Source organism: Lethenteron reissneri, unplaced genomic scaffold (genome assembly GCF_015708825.2).
Source record: "Lethenteron reissneri isolate LAM-NWPU_2019-01 unplaced genomic scaffold, ASM1570882v1 scaffold_203, whole genome shotgun sequence".
Classification (NCBI taxonomy): Eukaryota; Metazoa; Chordata; class Hyperoartia; order Petromyzontiformes; family Petromyzontidae; genus Lethenteron; species Lethenteron reissneri.
The window spans coordinates 445,919-472,994 of NW_026891725.1; positions in this window are offsets into that span (position 1 = coordinate 445,919).

Below are 27,076 nucleotides of genomic sequence, written 5' to 3' on the forward strand. Positions count from 1 at the left end.
GATTTTCCTCTTTTTTCTGGCAACAAAACAGCCGTGTTAAGATCACGGGACCTCCTTTGCCAGTACCAAAATATACTAATAGGGTTTTTCCCCTTTTTTCTGGCAACAAAACTGACACCTTTTGCAAGGAATCATGCTTACATTAACCACAATACTTGCAGTCAAATGCAAACAAAAAACAATACTCTGATAATTTATGCATTGTCCTTGAAACTGATTGGTCCACACCAGAGACAGCTGGCGTGGACCAATGAATAATATTGTTTGCGACAGCCTACTACGTGTTAAACTTACCTTCAGTGGATTCGAGTAGCAAACAAAACTATCCATGTAATCAAATTTCCAAAAATACAATACCGATACGCGCGCCATTTGCCGCTAAGTGACGGTGACATCACCACGGCGCCTGTGCCAGGCTAGGTGCACTTTGAAGCCACAGGAAGTGTCGAAGGCTCTCTGCTGACAGGGGGTCTCGGGACAGACCCAGCAGGTGTCATGGGTTGTACTGCTGTGCCAGGCTAGGTGCAGGAGGAAGTCATGGGACAGACCCAGCAGGTGCTATGGGTTGTACTGCTGTGCCAGGCTAGGTGCACGAGGTCACGGGACAGATCCAGTAGGTGACATGGGTTGTTTTGCTGTGCCAGGCTAGGTGCAGGAGGAAGTCACGGGACAGACCCAGCAGGTGCCATGGGTTGTACTGCTGTGCCAGGCTAGGTGCACGAGGTCACCGGACAGATCCAGCAGGTGCCATGGGTTGTACTGCTGTGCCAGGCTAGGTGCAGGAGGAGGTCATGGAACAGACCCAGCAGGTGCCATGGGTTGTACTGCTGTGCCAGGCTAGGTGCAGGAGGAGGTCACGGGACAGACCCAGCAGGTGCCATGGGTTGTACTGCTGTGCCAGGCTAGGTGCACGAGGTCACCGGACAGATCCAGCAGGTGCCATGGGTTGTGCTGCTGTGTCAGGCTAGGTGCAGGAGGAGGTCACGGGACAGACCCAGTAGGTGCCATGGGTTGTACTGCTGTGCCAGGCTAGGTACAAGAGGAGGTCACGGGACCGACCCAGCAGGTGCCATGGGTCGACTGAGATGACAAGTAGATGCACCACCTGTGCCCCCTACTGTGCCAAATTGCTGTGCTTTAGCTGCCCGGCGCTCCGCTCGTTGTTGTGAGCGTCGCTCCTCCGCCCTCCGTTGTTGTTGGAGGGCGATTGCCTACAACTGCCCAGTAGCATCCTTCACGAGCCTCCCCCACAGAGGCCGATCTTGACACCGCTGGTACCAGTCATCGGCAAGTCCACTCAGCTCCACGTCCTCCTGTACCACATCACTTCATCTCTTCTCTAGCCCGTGCCGCGCACACACACATATATACACAACAACAACAACAACAACCGCCATTCGCCACTAAGTGGCGGTGACGTCACCACGACGCTTGTGCCAGGCCAAGTGCACCTTGAGGCCACGTGAAGTGTCGAACGCCCGCTGGCAGGAGGTCACAGGGCAGACCCAGCAGGTGCCATGGGTCGACTGACCGAGATGACCGAGATGACTGGCTGATGCACCACCTGTGCCCCCTACTGTACCAACTTGCTGTGCTTTAGCCACCCGGCGCTCCGCTCGTTGTTGTGAGCGTTGCTCCTCCGCCCTCCGTTGTTGTTGGAGGGCGACTGCTTCCAACTGCCCAGTAGCGTCCTTCACGAGCCTCCTCCACTGAGGCCGATCTTGACACCGCTGGTACCAGTCATCGGCAAGTCCACTCAGCTCCACGTCCTCCTGTACCACATCACTCCATCTCTTCTCCAGCCCGTGCCGCGCCCGTTTAGCCCCCTCGATCCGGCCGAACAAAAGCTGTTTAGGCATGCGGTGGCTGGGCATGCGGGCTACATGACCCAGCCAACGCAGCCTTGCCTGCCGGAGGAGCTCACTGATGGGACTTTGCCCAGATCTTTCAAGGATTTGTGAGCTCCTCACACAATCCAGCCTGGTTAAACCCAGGATGGATCGTAGGCAGGCCAGCCTAAATGTTTCCAACCGGCGAAGATGCTCCACTAGGGGGGTCCACGTTTCGCAAGCGTAGAGAAGGGAGGGAATGACCGTGGCCGAGAAGACCTGAAGCTTCGTGCGGAGCGACAGACCAGGTAGCTTCCACACAGCGTTACGCAACCGATGAAAAGATATTGCCGCTCGACTGATTCGGAGACCTCTGCTGATAAACTGGAGCCGGTCATAAGCACACTGCCCAGGTATGGGAAACTCTCCACTCTCTCCACTACTGCCCCATCACCAATTGGGAGTTGTGGGGGTGGAGTGTCCGATGGTACAAAATACCCAGGAAGGTGCTTAGTTTTGGTGGGGCTGATGGTAAGGCCCCACCTCTTAGTGGCACGCTCCAGTCTCAGCAGCAGCGTCTCCAACTCCTCTTCTGAATGAGCAGCTATTACCAAATCATCGGCATACATAACATGGTTGACCAATAGGGAGCCATCCCTTGATCGCACCCGGGCATCGATAAGCCTCCCATTGTATCTGTACCAAATGGAAATTCCCCCGGTACAGCTATTGAAGGCTTCACGAACTACGCGGTCAAAATAGATGTTAAATAATGTGGGAGCCAGAGGACATCCCTGTCGCACCCCAAGGTGTACAGGGAAAGGCTCCGACTCCCGGCCACGTAGTTTTACCCGGGCCCGCTCACCATCATGAAGGTCCTTAATGATCGTGAGCAGAGGGTCAGGGACTCCGAAAGCACGAAGAACAACCCAGAGCCCAGTCCTACTGATGGTATCATAGGCCTTGACCAGGTCAATAAAGCAGAGATGTAGGTAGTCCAGCAGATGTTCTTGCTTGGACCTGGCATGTATCCATGATGTTGTGTGGATGCGCCGATGCCGGAAGAGCGTGTTGGTAATTACAAGCCCATGGGCTGCACAAAAATCTAGCAGCCTCCTACCATTATTATTGAGCTGATCTGGCCCATGCCTTCCAATCACTCCAGACCAGGTGCCAGCATCATGACCAACTCGGGCATTGAAGTCACCAACAAGATGACTCTGTCCCGAGTGGCCACTTTAGCAAGCACCTGTGACAGGAGGTCATAGAAAGCGTCTGACTCATCGGTTTTGCCTGCATCCCTCCACGGATGTTCGTCTTCGGTGGGGGCATAAGTAACCACGACCACCACTCCTCGCCTCTGGTTGATGGGAAGGCGAGCCCAAAGTATCCTAGGGCTTACAGCTTCCCACACCTCACCGCCACGCTCCCACGCCCCCTTCATTCTTTTGTTCAGAAGAAGATCCACACCCTGTTGTTTGGCAGTCTCCTGCCCCGAGTAGAGGACTGTCCACCCCTCATGGTGGCAGGAGCCAGAACCGGTCCACCGGACCTCCTGAATGCCACAGAGATCCAGGCGGTACCGGTCCAGCTCCCGACAGAGGAGTGGCAGCCTCTCCTCCGCAGTGAGCGTTCGAACATTCCACGTGGCCATCCGCAATGGTTTTTTGTTGTTTCTGGAGGAGCCCCGAGGGTGAAAATTCAATCTCCTGGCTCCGCCAAATGGGGTTTGGCCAGGAGACGTCATAAAAGCCTGACCCCCCGGGGCCTCCGGCACAAGCTTATTTGTTACAGGTTTATGTTTAATTCGTAGTTTAGTGGTGGTTAATTGAAGGTGGAGGGGTTACCAGCCCCTCGCACCCGTCCAGAGCCCCCGTTTAGCCACTGTGGTGGTCACAGACGCCATGAGGGGAGAGGCCAATGGGCATTGGCCCTCCCCCCACAGCACTGCCCACGACAGTGTTGCCCATCCGGCACCGCGAGGAGGTAGGAGGTTGTTTTGCCGGACACACACATATATACACACATATATATACACACACACATATATACACACACATATACACACACACATATACACACATATATACACACACATATATATACACACACAGGTTGCTTAACAAAAATGTTAACACTTATATGGGACTATCGTTTTCACGGAAAAAGAACGGATAATATAGAATGTAACATGATGACAAATTTCGATTTAAAGTTTTCGTGACTGCAGGGAAACAGAGCTGTCAGAAAGACAGCATCCTAATTAGGACGCTGTCTTTCCCGACAGACCTGTTCTTCACCTGAGGACGGCTGCTTGCGTTGTGGCCGAAACGTCGTGAGAATTTAATTGTATTATCTTTAATTTGTATTATTTTATTATTTCCCTTCTACGTGATTTTTCCTGAAAGAACCAAGAATATGATAACAAATCTAATGTTAACAGCTTCAAGAAGTCACAGAGTCTCCACTCGTTCGCCATCATTGTCGACGCGCGCCTGGGATCTTCTCCAGGTGGTCTCCGCAGCCCGAAGGTACATTTCTCGTGTTGTTGCAAATTCTCAAAAGTGTTGATTTTTTTTTCACCATCCTGTAGAAATGTCGTGTGATAGCGCCACCTGGTGGACAGCAGCGGCAACTGCGGTAGACATACCGCACACGCCGGTGAGGGCGTGAGCAGCTAGGCTGTGAGTTGGCAGGGCGGAGGAACTGGGGCAAGGGTCACGGAGGACCCCATCTGGAGGCGCCTGGAACCTGCTCGTGGGTTCCAGAAGGGAGGAGGGGCCAGGGCGGGGTCAGGGCGGGGTCAGGGCAGGGTCAGGGCCGTACCCAGTAGCGTAAAATGAACCGAGAGTGGGGAGCTCGAGGCTGCCGGTTCCTGGTGTGAACCCGTCTCGTCGTCGCTGTCGTCTCGTCTCCGTCATCGCCAAACGTCTCCGCTGGACGTAGCGCTACGAAGGAGAGCAGGTTGCCGTCTCGGAGTCGGCGCCATGGGTGTTAGACGGCCAGGGCTGTGTACGGGCGAGGCTGAGCTACCGTGGAGAGTGTGGTGTGGACGACGGCCGTGGAAGTCGTGGTGAATAAAGAAGGTGCCTCATAGAAACTCCGAATCGTTGACAGTGAATTGGCGGTGTACTTTTAGGCTTTTCGTCTGTTCCTGTTTTGCCACTGCTGATCACAAAATGAGGGCACGAGTGGAGCGTGACCATTGAGTTGGCCCTCCCATTGTGCCTTCGACGTCAGGTTGATAATTTCGTAGTGGTTTAAACATGCACCACGCACAGGAGATTGTGAGCACGTGCGCGTAGAGTACAGTGCGGGAATATGAGGACGAGCGTTGTTGCCAGGGCTCGAAGGGGTAGGCCAGAGATGGGTTGGGTGCAATTAAGGACACGGGACCGTGATTGACTGGTGGTTGTTATTGTCATTGACTGGCGCCGCGGAGTCTGGAAAAAGAGACAGGTGGCAGAGGGGGCTAGGGACGAGGGGCGGCGAGGGGGTTGCCAACTAATTAATTGGGAGTTAATTGGGTCGGGCATAAATACAGGGGTGTTGGAAGCTGAGGGGAGTTCGTGCCTGGGAGTGGATGAAGATGGTCGGAGCCGAAGCAGTGGAGCGAGGACAGGATAGGTAGCAGTGGAGTGAGAGAAGTACAGGGTAGCAGTGGTGTGAGAGAAGTACAGGGTAGCAGTGGTGTGAGAGAAGTATAGGGTAGCAGTGGAGTGAGAGAAGTACAGGGTAGCAGTGGAGCGAGAGAAGTATAGGGTAGCAGTGTAGAGAGAGAAGTACAGGGTAGCAGTGGAGAGAGAGAAGTACAGGGTAGCAGTGGAGCAAGAGAAGTACAGGGTAGCAGTGGAGCGAGAGAAGTATAGGGTAGCAGTGGAGCGAGAGAAGTACAGGGTAGCAGTGAAGCAAGAGAAGTATAGGGTAGCAGTGGAGCGAGAGAAGTATAGGGTAGCAGTGGAGCGAGAGAAGTAAAGGGTAGCAGTGGAGTGAGAGAAGTACAGGGTAGCAGTGGAGAGAGAGAAGTATAGGGTAGCAGTGGAGCGAGAGAAGTACAGGGTAGCAGTGAAGCAAGAGAAGTATAGGGTAGCAGTGGAGCGAGAGAAGTATAGGGTAGCAGTGGAGAGAGATAAGTACAGGGTAGCAGTGGAGCAAGAGAAGTACAGGGTAGCAGTGGAGCGAGAGAAGTATAGGGTAGCAGTGGAGCGAGAGAAGTACAGGGTAGCAGTGGAGCGAGAGAAGTACAGGGTAGCAGTGAAGCAAGAGAAGTATAGGGTAGCAGTGGAGCGAGAGAAGTATAGGGTAGCAGTGGAGCGAGAGAAGTAAAGGGTAGCAGTGGAGTGAGAGAAGTACAGGGTAGCAGTGGAGAGAGAGAAGTATAGGGTAGCAGTGGAGCGAGAGAAGTACAGGGTAGCAGTGGAGCGAGAGAAGTACAGGGTAGCAGTGGAGAGAGAGAAGTACAGGGTAGCTGTGGAGTGAGAGAAGTACAGGGTAGCAGTGGAGCAAGAGAAGAACAGGGTAGCAGCGGAGAGAGAAGTACAGGGTAGCAGTGGAGAGAGAGAAGTATAGGGTAGCAGTGGAGTGAGAGAAGTACAGGGTAGCAGTGGAGAGAGAGAAGTATAGGGTAGCAGTGGAGTTAGAGAAGTATAGGGTAGCAATGGAGAGAGAGAAGTACAGGGTAGCAGTGGAGTGAGAGAAGTATAGGGTAGCAGTGGAGAGAGAGAAGTACAGGGTAGCAGTGGAGTGAGAGAAGTACTGGGTAGCAGTGGAGCGAGAGAAGTACAGGGTAGCAGTGGAGATAGAGAAGTACAGGGTAACAGTGGAGAGAGAGAAGTACAGGGTAGCAGTGGAGTGAGAGAAGTACAGGGTAGCAGTGAAGAGAGATAGAAGTACAGTGTAGCAGTGGAGTGAGAGAAGTACATAGTAGCAGTGAAGCGAGAGAAATATAGGGTAGCAGTGGAGCGAGAGAAGTACAGGGTAGCAGTGGAGCGAGAGAAGTACAGGGTAGCAGTAGAGTGAGAGAAGTACAGGGTAGCAGTGGAGCAAGAGAAGTACAGGGTAGCAGTAGAGAGAGAGAAGTACAAGGTAGCAGTAGAGAGAGAGAAGTACAGGGTAGCAGTGGAGCGAGAGAAGTACAGTGTAGCAGTGGAGCGAGAGAAGTACAGGGTAGCAGTGGAGCGAGAGAAGTACAGGGTAGCAGTGGAGCGAGAGAAGTACAGTGTAGCAGTGGAGCGAGAGAAGTACAGGGTAGAAGTGGAGAGAGAGAAGTACAGGGTAGCAGTGGAGAGAGAGAAGTACAGGGTAGCAGTGGAGCGAGAGAAGTACAGGGTAGCAGTGGAGCGAGAGAAGTACAGGGTAGCAGTGGAGCGAGAGAAGTACAGGGTAGCAGTGGAGCGAGAGAAGTACAGGGTAGCAGTGGAGCGAGAGAAGTACAGGTTAGCAGTGGAGAGAGAGAAGTACAGGGTAGCAGTGGAGAGAGAGAAGTACAGGGTAGCAGTGGAGAGAGAGAAGTACAGGGTAGCAGTGGACAGAGAGAAGTACAGGGTAGCAGTGGACAGAGAGAAGTACAGGGTAGCAGTGGAGCGAGAGAAGTACAGGTTAGCAGTGGAGCGAGAGAAGTACAGGGTAGCAGTGGAGCGAGAGAAGTACAGGGTAGCAGTGGAGCGAGAGAAGTACAGGGTAGCAGTGGAGCGAGAGAAGTACAGGGTAGCAGTGGAGCGAGAGATGTACAGGGTAGCAGTGGAGCGAGAGAAGTACAGGGTAGCAGTGGAGTGAGAGAAGTACAGGGTAGCAGTGGAGCAAGAGAAGTACAGGGTAGCAGTAGAGAGAGAGAAGTACAAGGTAGCAGTAGAGAGAGAGAAGTACAGGGTAGCAGTGGAGCGAGAGAAGTACAGGGTAGCAGTGGAGCGAGAGAAGTACAGGGTAGCAGTGGAGCGAGAGAAGTACAGTGTAGCAGTGGAGCGAGAGAAGTACAGGGTAGCAGTGGAGCGAGAGAAGTACAGGGTAGCAGTGGAGAGAGAGAGAAGTACAGGGTAGCAGTGGAGTGAGAGAAGTACAGGGTAGCAGTGGAGCGAGAGAAGTACAGGGTAGCAGTGGAGCGAGAGAAGTACAGGTTAGCAGTGGAGAGAGAGAAGTACAGGGTAGCAGTGGAGAGAGAGAAGTACAGGGTAGCAGTGGAGAGAGAGAAGTACAGGGTAGCAGTGGAGCGAGAGAAGTACAGGGTAGCAGTGGAGCGAGAGAAGTATAGGGTAGCAGTGGAGTGAGAGAAGTACAGGGTAGCAGTGGAGCGAGAGAAGTACAGGGTAGCAGTGGAGCGAGAGACGTACATGGTAGCAGTGGAGTGAGAGAAGTACAGAGTAGCAGTGGAGAGAGAGAAGTACAGGGTAGCAGTGGCGTGATAGAAGTACACGGTAGCAGTGGAGAGAAAGAAGTACAGAGTAGCAGTGGAGAGAGAGAAGTACAGGGTAGCAGTGGAGAAAGAGAAGTATAGGGTAGCAGTGGCGCAAGAGAAGTACAGGGTAGCAGTAGAGAGAGAGAAATACAGGGTAGCAGTGGAGTGAGAGAAGTACAGGGTAGCAGTGGAGAGAGAGAAGTATAGGGTAGCAGTGGAGTGAGAGAAGTCCAGGGTAGCAGTGGAGTGAGAGAAGTACAGGGTAGCAGTGGAGCGAGAGAAGTACAGGGTAGCAGTGGAGAGAGAGAAGTCCAGGGTAGCAGTGGAGTGAGAGAAGTACAGGGTAGCAGTGGAGTGAGAGAAGTACAGGGTAGCAGTGGAGAGAGAGAAGTACAGGGTAGCAGTGGAGAGAGAGGAGTACAGGGTAGCAGTGGAGTGAGAGAAGTACAGGGTAGCAGTGGATAGAGAGAAGTACATGGTAGCAGTGGAGCGAGAGAAGTACAGGGTAGCAGTGGAGCGAGAGATGTACAGGGTAGCAGAGGAGCGAGAGAAGTACAGGGTAGCAGTGGATAGAGAGAAGTACATGGTAGCAGTGGAGCGAGAGAAGTACAGGGTAGCAGTGGATAGAGAGAAGTACAGGGTAGCAGTGGAGCGAGAGAAGTACAGGGTAGCAGTGGAGCGAGAGAAGTACAGGGTAGCAGTGGAGTGAGAGAAGTACAGGGTAGCAGTGGAGAGAGAGAAGTACAGGGTAGCAGTGGAGCGAGAGAAGTACAGGGTAGCAGTGGAGTGAGAGAAGTACAGGGTAGCAGTGGAGAGAGAGAAGTACAGGGTAGCAGTGGAGCGAGAGAAGTACAGGGTAGCAGTGGAGAGAGAGGAGTACAGGGTAGCAGTGGAGATAGAGGAGTACAGGGTAGCAGTGGAGCGAGAGAAGTATAGGGTAGCAGTGGAGCGAGAGAAGTATAGGGTAGCAGTAGAGAGAGAGAAGTACAGGGTAGCAGTGGAGCGAGAGAAGTACAGGGTAGCAGTGGAGCGAGAGAAATACAGGGTAGCAGTGGCGCGAGAGAAGTACAGGGTAGCAGTGGAGTGAGAGATGTATAGGGTAGCAGTGGAGCCGAGAGAAGTATAGGGTAGCAGTGGAGAGAGAGAGAAGTATAGGGTAGCAGTGGAGCGAGAGAAGTACAGGGTAGCAGTGGAGAGAGAGAAGTACAGGGTAGCAGTGGAGTGAGAGAAGTACAGGGTAGCAGTGGAGTGAGAGACGAACAGGGTAGCAGTGGAGAGAGAGAAGTATAGGGTAGCAGTGGAGTGAGAGAAGTACAGGGTAGCAGTGGAGTGAGAGAAGTACAGGGTAGCAGTGGAGAGAGAGAAGTACAGGGTAGCAGTGGAGTGAGAGAAGTACAGGGTAGCAGTGGAGAGAGAGAAGTACAGGGTAGCAGTGGAGTAGGAGAAGTACAGGGTAGCAGTGGAGCGAGCGAAGTACAGGGTAGCAGTGTAGAGAGAGAAGTACAGGGTAGCAGTGGAGTGAGAGAAGTACAGGGTAGCAGTGGAGTGAGAGAAGTACAGGGTAGCAGTGGAGTGAGAGAAGTACAGGGTAGCAGTGGAGAGAGAGAAGTACAGGGTAGCAGTGGAGAGAGAGAAGTACAGGGTAGCAGTGGAGAGAGAGAAGTACAGGGTAGCAGTGGAGAGAGAGAAGTACAGGGTAGCAGTGGAGAGAGAGAAGTACAGGGTAGCAGTGGAGTGAGAGAAGTACAGTGTAGCAGTGGAGTGAGAGAAGTACAGGGTAGCAGTGGAGCGAGAGAAGTACAGTGTAGCAGTGGAGTGAGAGAAGTACAGGGTAGCAGTGGAGAGAGAGAAGTACAGGGTAGCAGTGGAGAGAGAGCAGTACAGGGTAGCAGTGGAGAGAGAGCAGTACAGGGTAGCAGTGGAGCGAGAGAAGTACAGGGTAGCAGTGGAGCGAGAGAAGTACAGGGTAGCAGTGGAGCGAGAAAAGTACAGGGTAGCAGTGGATTGAGAAGTACAGGGTAGCAGTGGATTGAGAAGTACAGGTAGCAGTGGAGTAAGAGAAGTACAGAGTAGCAGTGGAGAGAGAGAAGTACAGGGTAGCAGTGGAGTGAGAGAAGTACAGGGTAGCAGTGGAGAGAGAGAAGTATAGGGTAACAGTGGAGCGAGAGAAGTACAGGGTAGCAGTGGAGAGAGAGAAGTACAGGGTAGCAGTGGAGCGAGAGAAGTATAGGGTAGCAGTGGAGAGAGAGAAGTACAGGGTAGCAGTGGAGAGAGAGAAGTACAGGGTAGCAGTGGAGAGAGAGAAGTACAGGGTAGCAGTGGAGTGAGAGAAGTATAGGGTAGCAGTGGAGCGAGAGAAGTACAGGGTAGCAGTGAAGTGAGAGAAGTATAGGGTAGCAGTGAAGTGAGAGAAGTATAGGGTAGCAGTGGAGTGAGAGAAGTACAGGGTAACAGTGGAGAGAGAGAAGTACAGGGTAGCAGTGGAGTGAGAAGTACAGGGTAGCAGTGGAAATAGAAGTACAGGGTAGCAGTGGAGAGAGAGAAGTACAGGGTAGCAGTGGAGAGAGAGAAGTACAGGGTAGCAGTGGAGCGAAAGAAGTACAGGGTAGCAGTGGAGTGAGAAGTACAGGGTAGCAGTGGAAATAGAAGTACAGGGTAGCAGTGGAGAGAGAGAAGTACAGGGTAGCAGTGGAGAGAGAGAAGTACAGGGTAGCAGTGGAGAGAGAGAAGTACAGGGTAGCAGTGGAGCGAAAGAAGTACAGGGTAGCAGTGGAGAGAGAGAAGTACAGGGTAGCAGTGGAGAGAGAAGTACAGGGTAGCAGTGGAGAGAGAAGTACAGGGTAGCAGTAGAGAGAGAAGTACAGGGTAGCAGTGGAGAGAGAGAAGTACAGGGTAGCAGTGGAGAGAGAGAAGTACAGGGTAGCAGTGGAGAGAGAAGTACAGGGTAGCAGTGGAGAGAGAAGTACAGGGTAGCAGTGGAGTGAGAGAAGTACAGGGTAGCAGTGGAGAGAGAGAAGTACAGGGTAGCAGTGGAGTGAGAGAAGTACAGGGTAGCAGTGAGTGAGAGAAGTACAGGGTAGCAGTGGAGAGAGAGAAGTACAGGGTAGCAGTGGAGAGAGAGAAGTATAGGGTAGCTGTGGAGTGAGAGAAGTACAGGGTAGCAGTGGAGAGAGAGAAGTACAGGGTAGCAGTGGAGTGAGAGAAGTACAGGGTAGCAGTGGAGAGAGAGAAGTACAGGGTAGCAGTGGAGCGAGAGAAGTACAGGGTAGCAGTGGAGCGAGAGAAGTATAGGGTAGCAGTGGAGAGAGAGAAGTATAGGGTAGCAGTGGAGAGAGAGAAGTACAGGGTAGCAGTGGAGTGAGAGAAGTATAGGGTAGCAGTGAAGCGAGAGAAGTATAGGGTAGCAGTGGAGTGAAAGAAGTACAGGGTAGCAGTGAAGCGAGAGAAGTACAGAGTAGCAGTGGAGTGAGAGACGTACAGGGTAGCAGTGGAGCTAGAGAAACACATGATAGCAGTGGAGCGAAAGAAGTACAGGGTAGCAGTGGAGAGAGAGAAGTACAGGGTAGCAGTGGAGCGAGAGAAGTACAGGGTAGCAGTGGAGAGAGAGAAGTACAGGGTAGCAGTGGAGCGAGAGAAGTACAGGGTAGCAGTGGAGAGAGAGAAAAGTACAGGGTAGCAGTGGAGCAAGAAAAGTACAGGGTAGCAGTGGAGCGAGAGAAATACAGGGTAGCAGTGGAGTGAGAGAAGTATAGGGTAGCAGTGGAGAGAGAGAGAAGTACAGGGTAGCAGTGGAGCGAGAGAAGTACAGGGTAGCAGTGGAGCGAGAGAAGTACAGGGTAGCAGTGGAGCGAGAGAAGTACAGGGTAGCAGTGGAGAGAGAGAAGTACAAGGTAGCAGTGGAGTGAGAGAAGTACAGAGTAGCAGTGGAGAGAGAGAAGTACAGGGTAGCAGTGTAGAGAGAGAAGTACAGGGTAGCAGTGGAGTGAGGAAAGTACAGGGTAGAAGTGGAGTGAGAGAAGTACAGGGTAGCAGTGGAGTGAGAGAAGTACAGGGTAGCAGTGGAGAGAGAGAAGTACAGGGTAGCAGTGGTGCGAGAAAAGTACAGGGTAGCAGTGGAGCGAGAGAAGTACAGGGTAGCAGTGGAGAGAGAGAAGTACAGGGTAGCAGTGGACAGAGAGAAGTACAGGGTAGCAGTGGAGCGAGAGAAGTACAGGGTAGCAGTGGAGCGAGAGAAGTACAGGGTAGCAGTGGTGCGAGAGAAGTACAGGGTAGCAGTGGAGAGAGAGAAGTACAGGGTAGCAGTGGAGTGAGAGAAGTATAGGGTAGCAGTGGAGAGAGAGAAGTACAGGGTAGCAGTGGAGTGAGAGAAGTACAGGGTAGCAGTGGAGAGAGAGATGTACAGGGTAGCTGTGGAGTGAGAGAAGTATAGGGTAGCAGTGGAGAGAGAGAAGTACAGGGTAGCAGTGGAGAGAGAGATGTACAGGGTAGCAGTGGAGAGAGAGATGTACAGGGTAGCAGTGGAGTGAGAGAAGTATAGGGTAGCAGTGGAGAGAGAGAAGTACAGGGTAGCAGTGGAGAGAGAGAAGTACAGGGTAGCAGTGGAGTGAGAGATGTACAGGGTAGCAGTGGAGAGAGAGATGTACAGGGTAGCAGTGGAGTGAGAGAAGTATAGGGTAGCAGTGGAGAGAGAGAAGTACAGGGTAGCAGTGGAGAGAGAGATGTACAGGGTAGCAGTGGAGTGAGAGAAGTACAAGGTAGCAGTGGAGCGAGAGAAGTACAGGGTAGCAGTGGAGTGAGAGAAGTTCAGGGTAGCAGTGGTGTGAGAGAATGACAGGGTAGCAGTGGAGCGAGAGAAGTACAGGGTAGCAGTGGAGGGATAGAAGTACAGGGTAGCAGTGTAGAGAGAGAAGTACAGGGTAGCAGTGGAGCGAGAGAAGTACAGGGTAGCAGTGGAGCGAGAGAAGTACAGGGTAGCAGTGGAGTGAGAGAAGTACAGGGTAGCAGTGGAGAGAGAAGTACAGGTAGCAGTGGAGCGAGAGAAGTACAGGGTAGCAGTGGAGCGAGAGAAGTACAGGGTAGCAGTGGAGAGAGAGAAGTACAGGGTAGCAGTGGAGCGAGAGAAGTACAGGGTAGCAGTGGAGTGAGAGAAGTACAGGGTAGCAGTGGAGCGAGAGAAGTACAGGGTAGCAGTGGAGAGAGAGAAGTACAGGGTAGCAGTGGAGCGAGATAAATACAGGGTAGCAGTGGAGAGAGAGAAGTACAGGGTAGCAGTGGCGAGAGAGAAGTACAGGGTAGCAGTGGAGTGAGAGAAGTACAGGGTAGCAGTGGAGAGAGAGAAGTACAGGGTAGCAGTGGAGAGAGAGAAGTTTAGGGTAGCAGTGGAGCGAGAGAAGTACAGGGTAGCAGTGGAGCGAGAGAAGTACAGGGTAGCAGTGGAGAGAGAGAAGTATAGGGTAGCAGTGGAGTGAGAGAAGTATAGGGTAGCAGTGGAATGAGAGGAGTACAGGGTAGCAGTGGAGTGAGAGGAGTACAGGGTAGCAGTGGAGTGAGAGAAGTACAGGGTAGCAGTGGAGTGAGAAAAGTACAGGGTAGCAGTGGAGTGAGGGACGCATAGCGTAGCGCTGGAGTGTGACGGAAAAGCCGATAAAAAGCGGATGGAGTGTGACGGAGGAGCCACGGGAAAGCGGCTGAACTGTGACAGAGAAGCGGAGAGAAGAGTCGACGTATACGGAGAAGCGGAGCGGGCGAGGCCGGCGGAACGCGGCGAGCGAGCAAAGAGCATGCTGGAACGATGTTGAATTGCATGGTGTTAGCGAAATAAAGTGACGACGGACAAGCAAGAAGCTGTCACGTGAAGTTCATCACTCCAGTTCTACCGCACTCTGTGTGTGTGTGTGCAACGAAGACAGTGTACAGATTTAGGCCCGAGCTAAGTAAGGGGCTGTCCATAAATGACGTCACGTGATTTTCGCAGATTTTTTAACCCCCCTCCCCCTCTCGTCACACGGCGTCAAAAAAGTCAGACATTCCTTCAAATATGATGTCACAAAGCTCTGCACCCCCCCCCCTAAAACCATGTTTCCATTTTGAAAATAAAACATGCTTCAAATCACTTCAAACTATTGTCATTGTAGTGCGTATTTAATGTGGCGCTGCACTCTGATGTTGTAGGAGAAAACATTTATTTAAAGGAGGTGTTGGAAAGCTGAAATTTAGCATAAAATTCACTTGAAAATATTTAACGTCTAACTAAAACGGCAGATGTTCAGAATATTATGTTGAAATTCTCTTATAATCATCACATATTAAAAGTAATTATAACTATAAAAAAGTACTTGAAACTAGGTAGTATAACGAAGCCAAATGGAGAGTACAATTATAACAATCACGTATTCATTTCACAGAATGAAAAACCCTGGTAGAATCATTAGAATCAAAATGTTTAATAACAGTCATTCAAATTTTTTACAAAATTCATGGTTCTCCATTCTCCCATGGAGAAGCAAAATGCTCTTTCATGGAATAAATAAAAGGTGACCTTAGTTAATTAAAATAATCAAACAGTTCATAATGAAAACTAATCAAAATCAGTATTGTTATGACAATTCTATCATTTATATTTATATTCAAAGTTGTGCATTTTGACGTGACATCACATTTCTCAAACCCCCCCTCCCCCCTCGTCACACATCGTCACACATCATCACAAATGTCTGACCCCCCCTCCCCCCCTAGGTGTGTGACGTCATTTATGGACGGGCCCCGAGTATCTTCGAGAACACGTGTCCTTTTACGATCAGAGGAAACAAGAAGATGCTCGGTGTAATCGGCACTTTGCTTCGTTCATCATTTCATATTTTTTCCTTTCAATGCTTTGCTTTATGTGCCATTTTTTTCCTTTCAAAGCATGGACGGGTGCCCAAACGTTCCTGAGAGGCCTCCGTCTCTCCGCGGTGGTGGTGGTGTGCGGATTTCATGGATCCCTGTCGGGGAAGACGTCGCTCAGGAGGCCGCGGAGCTTCTGGTAGGTGTGGCGGGTCTGCCACAGCGCCTCCCACACGGGCACCGAGATGCCCGAGTGCTTCTCCAGGATGCGCGTCACCAGCTGGCTGGCGGCCTCGAATCCGCCGTTGCTGGAGGACACCGCTCGGATATGCTGGAGGTGACAGAAGACACCGGCAGGGGGCAGTAGCAGCAAGCTCGTGCGCCAGGTCACGTGCGTTGCACTCGTGCGTACGTGTGTGTGTCTGTGTGTGTCTGTGTGTGTGTCATTGTGTGTCAGTATGTGTGCCATGGCTGCTTTGGGTACGCGGTCCAGACCTCCACAGAGACCCTGGATGACAGAGGAGGTATTCAGGATAGTTGACAAAAAGCGACAGGCCCACTGTAAGCGTATACAGCATCCCACGTCGGAGAATGAGGTGACAGAAGACACCAGCAGGCGGCAGTAGCAGTAAGCTCGTGTGCCAGGTCACGTGCGTTGCACTCGTGTGTACGTGTGTGTGTCTGTGTGTGCGCATTTCAGTGTATGTGTGTGTGTCATTGTGTGTGTGTACACCTTGGGGGCGACAGGGATGTCCTCTGGCTCCCACATTATTTGACATCTATTTTGACCGCGTAGTTCGTGAAGCCTTCAATAGCTGTACCGGGGGAATTTCCATTTGGTACAGATATCATGGGAGGCTGATCGATGCTCGGGTGCGATCAAGGGATGGCTCCCTATTGGTCAACCACGTTATGTATGCCGGTGGAGCAGGTCACATGCATTGCACTCGTGTATACGTGTGTGTGTATGTCTGTGTGTGTCAGTGTGTGTGTATGTGTGTCAGTGTGTGTGTGTCTGTCAACCAGAGGCGAGGAGTGGTGGTCGTGGTTACTTATGCCCCCACCGAAGACGAACATCTGTGGAGGGATGCAGGCAAAGCCGATGAGTCAGATGTCTTCTATGACCTCGTGTCACAGTTGCTGGCTAAAGTGGCCCCTCGGGACAGAGTCATCTTGTTGGGTGACTTCAATGCCCGAGTTGGTCATGATGCTGGCACCTGGTCTGGAGTGATTGGAAGGCATGGGCCAGATCAGCTCAATAACAATGGTAGGAGGCTGCTAGATTTGTGTGCAGCCCATGGGCTTTTAATTACCAACACGCTGTTCCGGCATCGGCGCATCCACACCACATTATGGATGCATGCCAGGTCCAAGCAAGAACATCTGCTGGACCACATAGTGACTGAACAGCGGATGCGAGCCCATGTCCTTGACACCAGGACCTAATGTGGAGCTGATCTGCCCTCTGACCATCGACTAGTCATCTGTAAGATGCGCCTGCCATTCTTCCACTCCGGTGGTGGGTGTACACCCAAGACCCCATTCCAACCTAAGGTGGCCTGGTCCCAGTTAGCTGATGAAAGTTGAAAGCGAGAATTTCATCATCGCTTGCTGCTGGGGTTGGCATCGTCCCCCATTCCTCCTGATATCGACACACAGACACACAAACACACAGACACACAGACACACAATCACACAAACACAGACACACAATCACACAAACACAGACAAACAGACACACAAACACAGACATATAAATACACGAACACACAGACACACAAACACACAGACACACAAACACACAGACACACAAACACACAGACACACAAACACACAGACACACAAACACACAGACAAAGACACACAAACACACAGACAAAGACACACAAACACACAGACAAAGACACACAAATACACAGACAAAGACACACAAACACACAGACAAAGACACACAAACACACAGACAAAGACACACAAACACGCAGACACACAAACACAGACAAAGACACACAAACACAGACAAAGACACACAAACACGCAGACACACAGACACACAGACACACAAACACACAGACACACAGACACGCAGACACACAAACACGCAGACACACAAACACGCAGACACACAGGCACACAGACACACAGACACACACACAGACAAAGACACACAGACACACAAACACACAGACAAAGACACACAAACACACAGACAAAGACACAAACACACAGACACAGACACACAAACACACAAACACGCAGACACACAGACACACCAACACACAGACACACAGACACACAAACACGCAGACACACAGACACACAGACACACAAACACACAGACACACAAACACAAAAAGACACAGACAAAGACACACAGACACACAAACACATAGACAAAGACACACATACACACAAACACACAAACACACCGACAAAGACATACAGATACACAAAGACACAGACACACACAAACACACAGATACAGACACACACAGACACACAACAGCACGCACACATACACACAAACACACCGACACAGGGATGCAGAGAGCGATCGTAGCCTGTGGCTAGAGCACCCATCGAAGGAGTCTGAAGTGCACGAAGCAAATTGACTGACTGGTTGATAGGATATCACCGCAAGCCTCTGCAATTGGAGGATTCATGTGGAATGTTCTCGTGAGGTTTGCTTGAATCGTTACTTTCCTTATTGTGTTATGATCAGTTTGTTTAAGCGAGTGCAGCTGTAAAGGGCCCAACTGAGCTTCTGTGTAGCTGTTTGTTTCAGTAAGCGGAGTTGGCCATGAGAAATGATTACAGCTCAGCGAAGTGGCTGACATCATCATAATTATCATCATAGAGACCCACATAGGTCCACATAGACCCACATAGAAACCCACGTAAACCGACAGCGACCCACAAAGTCCCAAATAGACCCACATAGACCCACAGAGACCTACATAGACTCGCAGAGATCCACATTGACCCACATATACCCCCATAGACCCACATAGACCCACAGACATCCATAGACCCATATAGACCGACAGAGACCCATAGAGACTCACATGGACCCACCGTTACCCACATTGACCTAAAGCGACCCACATAGACCCATAGAGACCCACAGAGATCCTTTGAACCCCACAAAAACCCACAGAGACCCACACACCCACATAGACCGACAGAGACCCACATAGACCCACAGAGACCCACAGAGATCCACAGAGACCCACAGAGACCCACAAAGACCCACGGAGACCCACATAGACTCACAGAGACCCCCATTGACCCAAAGAGACCGCCATAGACCCATAGAGACCCACAGAGACCCACAGAGACACACACAGACCCATAGAGACTCACACATACACACGAACACACGGACGCACACGGACGCACACGGGCACACACGGGCACAAAGATCCCCCGTATAGCCTTAACAGACTTTAGGGGCAAGTACTGTTAGCGAGCACCTATGAAGGCCGGAACGGTACACGAGGGGGTGGGTGGCCAGCACCACGCCCGATCGCCTTTGTCTACCTAGCGGCGATGTTTACACACCGCACCAAGTACTCTTCTGAGCCGATCTAGGGGAGGCCCAGGACCGGTTAAGATAATCGTCACTGGTGTTTGCCGTGAGCGGGAATCGAACGCGCTCTCCACACACAACAACCGCCATTCGCCACTAAGTGGCGGTGACGTCACCACGACGCTTGTGCCAGGTCATGTACACCTTGAGGCCACGTGAAGTGTTGAACGTCCGCTGGCAGGAGGTCACGGGGCAGACCCAGGTGCCACAGGTCGACTGACTGAGATGACCGAGATGACTGGCTGATGCACCACCTGTGCCCTCTACTGTGCCAACTTGCTGTGCTTTAGCCACCCGGCGCTCCGCTTGTTGTTGTTTGCGTCGCTCCTTCGCCCTCCGTTGTTGCTGGAGGGCGACTGCCTTCAACTGCCCAGTAGCGTCCTTCACGAGCCTCCTACACAGAGGCCGATCTTGACACCGCTGGTACCAGTCATCGGCAAGTCCACTCAGCTCCACGTCCTCCTGTACCACATCAATCCATCTCTTCTCTAGCCCGTGCCGCGCCCGTTTAGCCCCCTCGATCCGGCCGAACAAAAGCTGTTTCGGCATGCGGTGGCTGGGAATGCCGGCAACATGACCCAGCCAACGCAGCCTTGCCTGCCGGAGGAGCTCACCGATGGGACTTTGCCCAGATCTTTCAAGGATTTGTGAGCTCCTCACACTTACAGCTTGGTTAAACCCAGGATGGATCGCAGGCAGGCCAGCCTAAATGTTTCCAACCGGCGAAGATGCTCTATTGGGGGGGTCCACGTTTTGCAAGCGTAGAGAAGGGAGGGAATGACTGTGGCCGAGAAGACTTGAAGCTTCGTGCGGAGCAACAGACCAGGTAGCTTCCACACAGCATTCCGCAACCGATGAAAATATATTGCCGCTTGACTGATTCGGAGTGAGACCTCTGCTGTCAAACCAGAGCCGGTCATGAGCATACTCCCCAGGTATGGGAAACTCTGCTCTCTCTCCACTACTGCCCTATCACCGATTGGGAGTTGTGGGGGTGGAGTGTCCGTTGGTACAAAATACCCAGGCAGGTGCTTAGTTTTGGTGGGGCTGATGGTAAGGCCCCACCTCTTAGTGGCACGCTCCAGTCTCAACAGCAGCTTCTCCAACTCCTCCTCTGAATGAGCAGCTATTACCAAATCATCGGCATACATAACATGGTTGACCAATAGGGAGCCATACCTTTATCGCACCTGGGCATCAATCAGCCTCCCATTATATCTGTACCAAATGGAGATTCCCCCAGTACAGCTATGGAAGGCTTCGCGAACTACGTGGTCAAAATAGATGTTAAATAATGTGCGAGCCAGAGGACATCCCTGTCGCACCCCAAGGTGTACAGGGAAAGGCTCTGACTCCTGGTCACGTAGTTTAACCCGGGCCCGCTCACCATTATGAAGGACTCCGAAAGCACGAAGAACAACACAGAGCCCAGGCCTACTGATGGTATCATAGGCCTTGACCAGGTCAATAAAGCAGAGATGTAGGTCTTGTTGAAATTCCCTAGACCTCTGCTGTATCAGACGGACATAAAATATGGCATCTGTGTAGGACCGCCCTTTCCTGAAACCGCATTGGGGCTCCACAAGCCTCTCCTCATCGTGCCTAGCAAGGCGATTTTGAATAATCCCTGCAAGGACCTTTGCCGGCACACTTAGGAGTGAGATGCCCCTGTAGTTGTTACAGTCTGTGCGGTCCCCCTTTTTAAATAGAGGGACCACCTGGGCATCCTTCCAATCCTGCAAAACCCGTCCAGTGGTCCAGACTTTTATTATGATGTAATATAGGGCAATGTGTGCACAGATGCCACCCTCCCTCAGCATTTCGATTGGGAGATCATTTCTGCCCGGTGCCTTTCCTGGTCTCAGACTCCAGATCGCCTTCAGTACTTCCTTAACAGATGGCACCTCAGCTAGCCACTCACAGGGGGTGACTTCTTCCAATATTTGAGGCACCGCAGCCTCAGCAGGGTCATCCCCACTTTGTGTCATGATGTTTTCCTGGCTGAGAAATTTCCCTTCCCCCAGGACCTCACAGAAATGCTCAGCAAATCTGCAAACTTGTTCCTGGGGGTCGGAGATTGGATCACCGTTTTTCCCCTAAAGATGGTAATAGGTGTGGCAGGTTACTTTTGTATGGAGTAAATAGCGATTCGTGATCGCGGACCACTGAGGCAGACTCCATCTCCTCAGCAACCCGCGACCACCACCTTTCCTTGCAGTGTCTCACGGCTCTCTGAACCTCTGAGCGAAGGCTGCGGTAAACCTCCTCATTCTCTGACGTGAGATGCTGTTGCCGATGAAAGTGGGCTTTTTCTCAACTATCATGAACACCTCCTCTGTCAGCCAGGGTCTCTGGTGAGGTCTGGACCGCGTACCCAAAGCAGCCATTGCATCTGCATGAGTCACAGTCCTAAACCTCGCCCATTTACCCTCGACATCAGGAGGAGTGGGGGACGATGCCAACCCCAGCCGCAAGCGATGATGAAATTATCGCTTGCAACTTTCATCAGCTAACTGAGACCATTCCACTTTAGGTTGGAATGGGGTCCTGGGTGTACACCCACCACCGGAGTGGAAAAATGGCAGGCGCATCTTACAGATGACTAGTCGATGGTCAGAGGGCAGATTAGCTCCACGGTAGGTCCTGGTGTCAAGGACACGGGCTCGCATTCGCTGGTCCGTCACTATGTAGTCCAGCAGATGTTCTTGCTTGGACCTAGCATGCATCCATGATGCTGTGTGGATGCGCGGATGCCGGAAGAGCGTGTTGGTAATTACAAGCCCATGGGCTGCACAAAAATCTAGCAGCCTCCTACCGTTGTTATTGAGCTGATCTAGCCCATGCCATCCAATCACTCCATACCAAGTGCCAGCATCATGACCAACTCGGGCATTGAAGTCACCCAACAAGATCACTCTATCCTGAGTGGACACTTTAGCCAGCACCTGTGACAGGAGGTCATTGAAGGCATCTGACTCATCGGCTGTGCCTGCATCCCTCCATGGATGTTTGTCTTCGGTGGGGGCATAAGTAACCACGACCACCACTCCTCGCCTCCGGTTGATGGGAAGACGAGCCTAAAGTAGCCTGGAGCTTACCACACCTCACCGCCACGCTCCCACGCCCCCTTCATTCTTTTGTTCAGAAGAAGAGCCACTCCCTTTTGTTTGGCAGTCTCCTGCCCCGAGTAGAGGACTGATCCACTGGACCTCCTGAATGCTACAGAGATCCAGGCGGTACCAGTCCAGATCCCGACAGAGGAGTGGCATCCTCTCATCTGCAGTGAGCGTTCTAACATTCCACGTGGTCACACGAAGTAACTTTTAGTTGTTTCTGGAGGAGCCCCGAGGGTAAAGATGCAATCTCCTGGCTCTGCCAATTGGGGTTTGGCAAGGAGACGTCATAGACGCCTGTCCCCCGGGGTCTCCGGCACAAGCTTATTAGTTACATATTTAAGTCGTGGTTTAGTGGTAATTAATTGAAGGTGGAGGGGTTACCAGCCCTTCACACCCGTCCAGAGCCCCTGTGGTGGTCACAGACGCCATGAGGGGAGAGGCCAATCGGCATGGGCTCTCCCTCCCCCCACAGCACTTCCCACGACAGAGTTGCCCATTCGGCACCACACACACACACGCAGACATACAGACACATGGACACACACACACATATACACAAACACACCGACACAGAGATGAAGATAGCGATTGTAGCCAGTGGCTACATCACCCAACGAAGAGGTCTGAAGTGCACGATGCAAATTTTCTGACTGGTTGATAGGATATCACCGCAAGCGCCGGCAATTGGAGGATTCGTGTGGAACGTTATCGGTCAGGTTCGCGTGAATCGTCGCATTCCTTATTGAGTTATCATCCGTTTGTTTAAGCGAGTGTAGCCGTAAAAGGGCCCCACGCAGCTGCTGTGTAGCTGCTTGTTTCAGTAAGCGGAGCTGGCCATGAGAAATGATTGCAAGCTCAACCCGGTGGCTGACATCATGATAATTGTGATCATAAATACCCATAGAGACCAACGTAGATCCACATAGACCCACAGAGACCCATAGACCCACAGAGACCCACATAGACCCACAGAGACCCATAGAGACCCACAGAGACCCACATTGACCCAAAGAGACCAACAAAAACCCACAGAGACCCCATAGACCCATAGAGACCCACACTGACCCAAAGAGACCCCCATAGACCCACAGAGACCCACATTTACCCATACAGACGGACATAGACCCATCGAAACTCACACAGGCCCAAATAAACTCACAGATACACACAGACACACAAATACACATACACGAACACACTGACACACAGACACACAACCACACAGACACACAAACACACAGACACATAAACACACAGATACAGACACACAGGCAAACAAACACACAGACACACAATCACACAGACACACATACACACAGACACAAACACACAGATACAGACACACATACACACAGACACACAAACACACATATACACAGACACAGACACACAAACACGCAGATACAGACAAACAGGCAAACAAACACACAGACACACAATCACACAGACACACATATGCAAAAACCCACAGACACACAAACACAGACACTCAAACACACAGACACAGATACACAAACACACATGGACACACACAAACAGACACACAAAAACACAGAGACACAGATACACAGACACACATACACGAACACACAGACACACATACACACAGACACACAAACACACAGATACAGACACACAACACACGAAAACACACAGGTACAGACACAGATACACAAATACACATACACACAAGCACACAAACACTCACAGCTACACATACACACAAACACACAAACACACAGACACACAGACACACATACGTACAGACACACATACACACAGACACATGGACACACACGCAGACACACAGACACACGTACATAGAGACACACATACACACAGACACACATACACACAGGCACACGTACACACAGACACAGACACACATACACACAAACACAAATACACACATGCACATATACACACAAACACACATACACACAGACACACAGACACACATACATACACACAAACACACATACACACATATACACAAACACACATACACACAGACACATACACACAAACACACATACACACATACACACAGTGGCTAGAGCACCCATCGTAGGAGTCTGAAGTGCACGATGCAATTTGACTGACTGGTTGATAGGATATCACCGCAAGCCCCTGCAATTGGAGGATTTATGTGGAACATTCCTGGTGAGGTTTTCGTGAATCGTCGCTTTCCTTATTGTGCTATCATCAGTTTTTTTAAGCGAGTGGAGGCATAAAGGGGCCCAACTGAGCATCTGTGTAGCTGTTTGTTTCAGCAAGCTGAGCTGGCGATGAGAAATGACATCATCATAATTATCATCATATAGACCCATAGAGACCCACATAGATCCACATAGACCCACAGAGACACATAGAAACCCACATAGACCCACAGAGACCCACATAGACTGACATAAACCCATAGAGACCCACAGAGACCCACAGAGGCCCACAGAGACCCACAGAAACCCACAAAGACCCACAGAGACCCACATAGACTGACATAAACCCAAAGAGACCCACATAGAACCACATAGACCCACAGACCCACATAGACTCACAGACACCGGCAGAAACTCATAGAGACCCACATAGACAAATAAACCCATAGAGACACATAGAGACCTATAAACCAACAGAAACCATAGGCAGCCATGGACACTCTACTCCACCTGCTCAGATCGAACTCAGATCGAGCTCTGAGCAAGCTCCAAGCCAGCACAAATTGGGCACCAATTGAGTTCCAGTTGAGCTCCCATTGAGCCAGTGATGGAGCGGCCATCGAGCTCTGATTGAGTACAGATTGAGCTCCGATCGACCGATCGAGCATTGATTGAGTACCGATTGTGAACAGATTGAGCTCCGATTGAGCACCGATCGATCATTGATTGAGTACCGATTGTGAAAAGATTGAGCTCCGATTGAGCACCGATCGATCATTGATTGAGTACCGATTGTGAACAGATTGAGCTCCGATTGAGCACCGATCGATCATTGATTGAGTACCGATTGTGAAAAGATTGAGCTCCGATTGAGCACCGATCGATCATTGATTGAGTACCGATTGTGAACAGATTGAGCTCCGATTGAGCACCGATCGATCATTGATTGAGTACCGATTGTGAAAAGATTGAGCTCCGATTGAGCACCGATCGATCATTGATTGAGTACCGATTGTGAACAGATTGAGCTCCGATTGAGCACCGATCGATCATTGATCGAGCACCGATGGTGAGCGGATTGAACTCCGATTGAGCTCCGATCGAGCACCAAATCGAGGACTGACTGGGTACTGATCGAGCACCTATTGAGCACCGATCGATCATTGATTGAGCTCTGATCGAGCACCGATTGAGCACTGATGGAGCTCCAATCAATGTCGGATTGAGCTTCAATCGAGCACCAATTGAACTCCGATCGAGCACAAATCGAGCACAAATCGAGCACCAATTGAACTTTGATTGAACTCTGATCGATCACCAATCGATCTCAGATCGAGCCCCGATCGAACGATGACATTTTGACGACAAGTGTCCGTGTGTTCGAGCATAGATTGAGCATGGATTGAGTAGTTTTCTAAGCTTTAGCATCGTCAAAAAAATACGTTGATTCCTGTTCCAGTATTTCTTATATGAGCGAAGGGCAGTGCGCTAACCACTGCACCACCACTCCCCACACACACACACAGTGCGCTAACCACTGCACCACCTCTCCCCACACACACACACACAGTGCGCTAACCACTGCACCACCGCTCCCCAAACACACACACACACAGTGCGCTAACCAATGCACCACCACTCCCCACACACACACACAGTGCGCTAACCACTGCACCACCGCTCCCCACACACGCACAGTGCGCTAACCACTGCACCACCACTCCTCACTCACATACACAGTGCGCTATCCACAGCACCACCGCTCCCCACTCACACACACAGTGCGCTAACCACTGCACCACCACTCCCCCCCCCATACACACACAGTGCTTCTAACCACTGCAACCACCGCTCCCCACTCACACACAGTGCGCTAACCACTGCACCACCACTCCCCACACACACACACACAGTGCGCTAACCAATGCACCACCGCTCTTCACTCACACACACAGTGCGCTAACCACTGCACCACCACTCCCCACACACACACACAGTGCGCTAACCACTGCACCACCACTCCTCACTCACACACACAGTGCGCTACCCACAGCACCACCGCTCCCCACTCACACACACAGTGCGCTAACCACTGCACCACCACTCCCCACCCACACACACAGTGCGCTAACCACTGCACCACCGCTCCCCACACACACACACAGTGCGCTAACCACTGCAACCACTACTCCCCACTCACACACACAGTGCGCTAACCACTGCACCACCGCTCCCCATACCCTACCCCCCCTTCAGTGATAATCATTAACTACAGGAGTCGAGTTACAGCACCAGGAAGCAAGATACCAAAGACGCAAAATACACTCACACAGACACACACAGAGACACACAGAGACACACACACAGACACACACACAGACACACACAGAGACGCACACACAGACACAGACACACACACAGGCACACACGCACAGAGACGCACACACAGACACACACACACAGACGCGCACAGACACACACACATACACACACAGAGACGCACACAGACACACACACAGATACACACACAGAGACACACACAGACACACACACAGACACACACACATACAGACACACACAAAGACACACACACACAGACACACACACACACATACACACACACAGACACACACACATACACACACAGAGACAAACACAGACACACACAAAGACGCACACAGACACACACACATACACACACACACAGACACACACACAGAGACACACAGAGACACACACAGACACACACACAGACACACACACAGAGACACACACACACAGACACACACAGACACACACACATACAGACACACAGAAAGACACACACACACAGACACACACATACACACACGCAGACACACACACATACACACACAGAGACAAACACAGACACACACAGAGACGCACACAGACACACACAGACACACACACAGACACACACAGAGACACACAGATACACACACAGAGACTCACAGAGACACACACAGACACACACACACAGACACACACACAGACACACATATTGTAGTGGTGAGTGTAGTGGTGAGTGTAGTAGTGAGTGTAGTAGTGGTGAGTGTGGTGGAAAGACAAAGATCCCCCATTTAGCCTCCAACAGACAGGTGGGGCAAATGCTGTCAGCGAGCAGCACCTATGTGGAACACACGAGG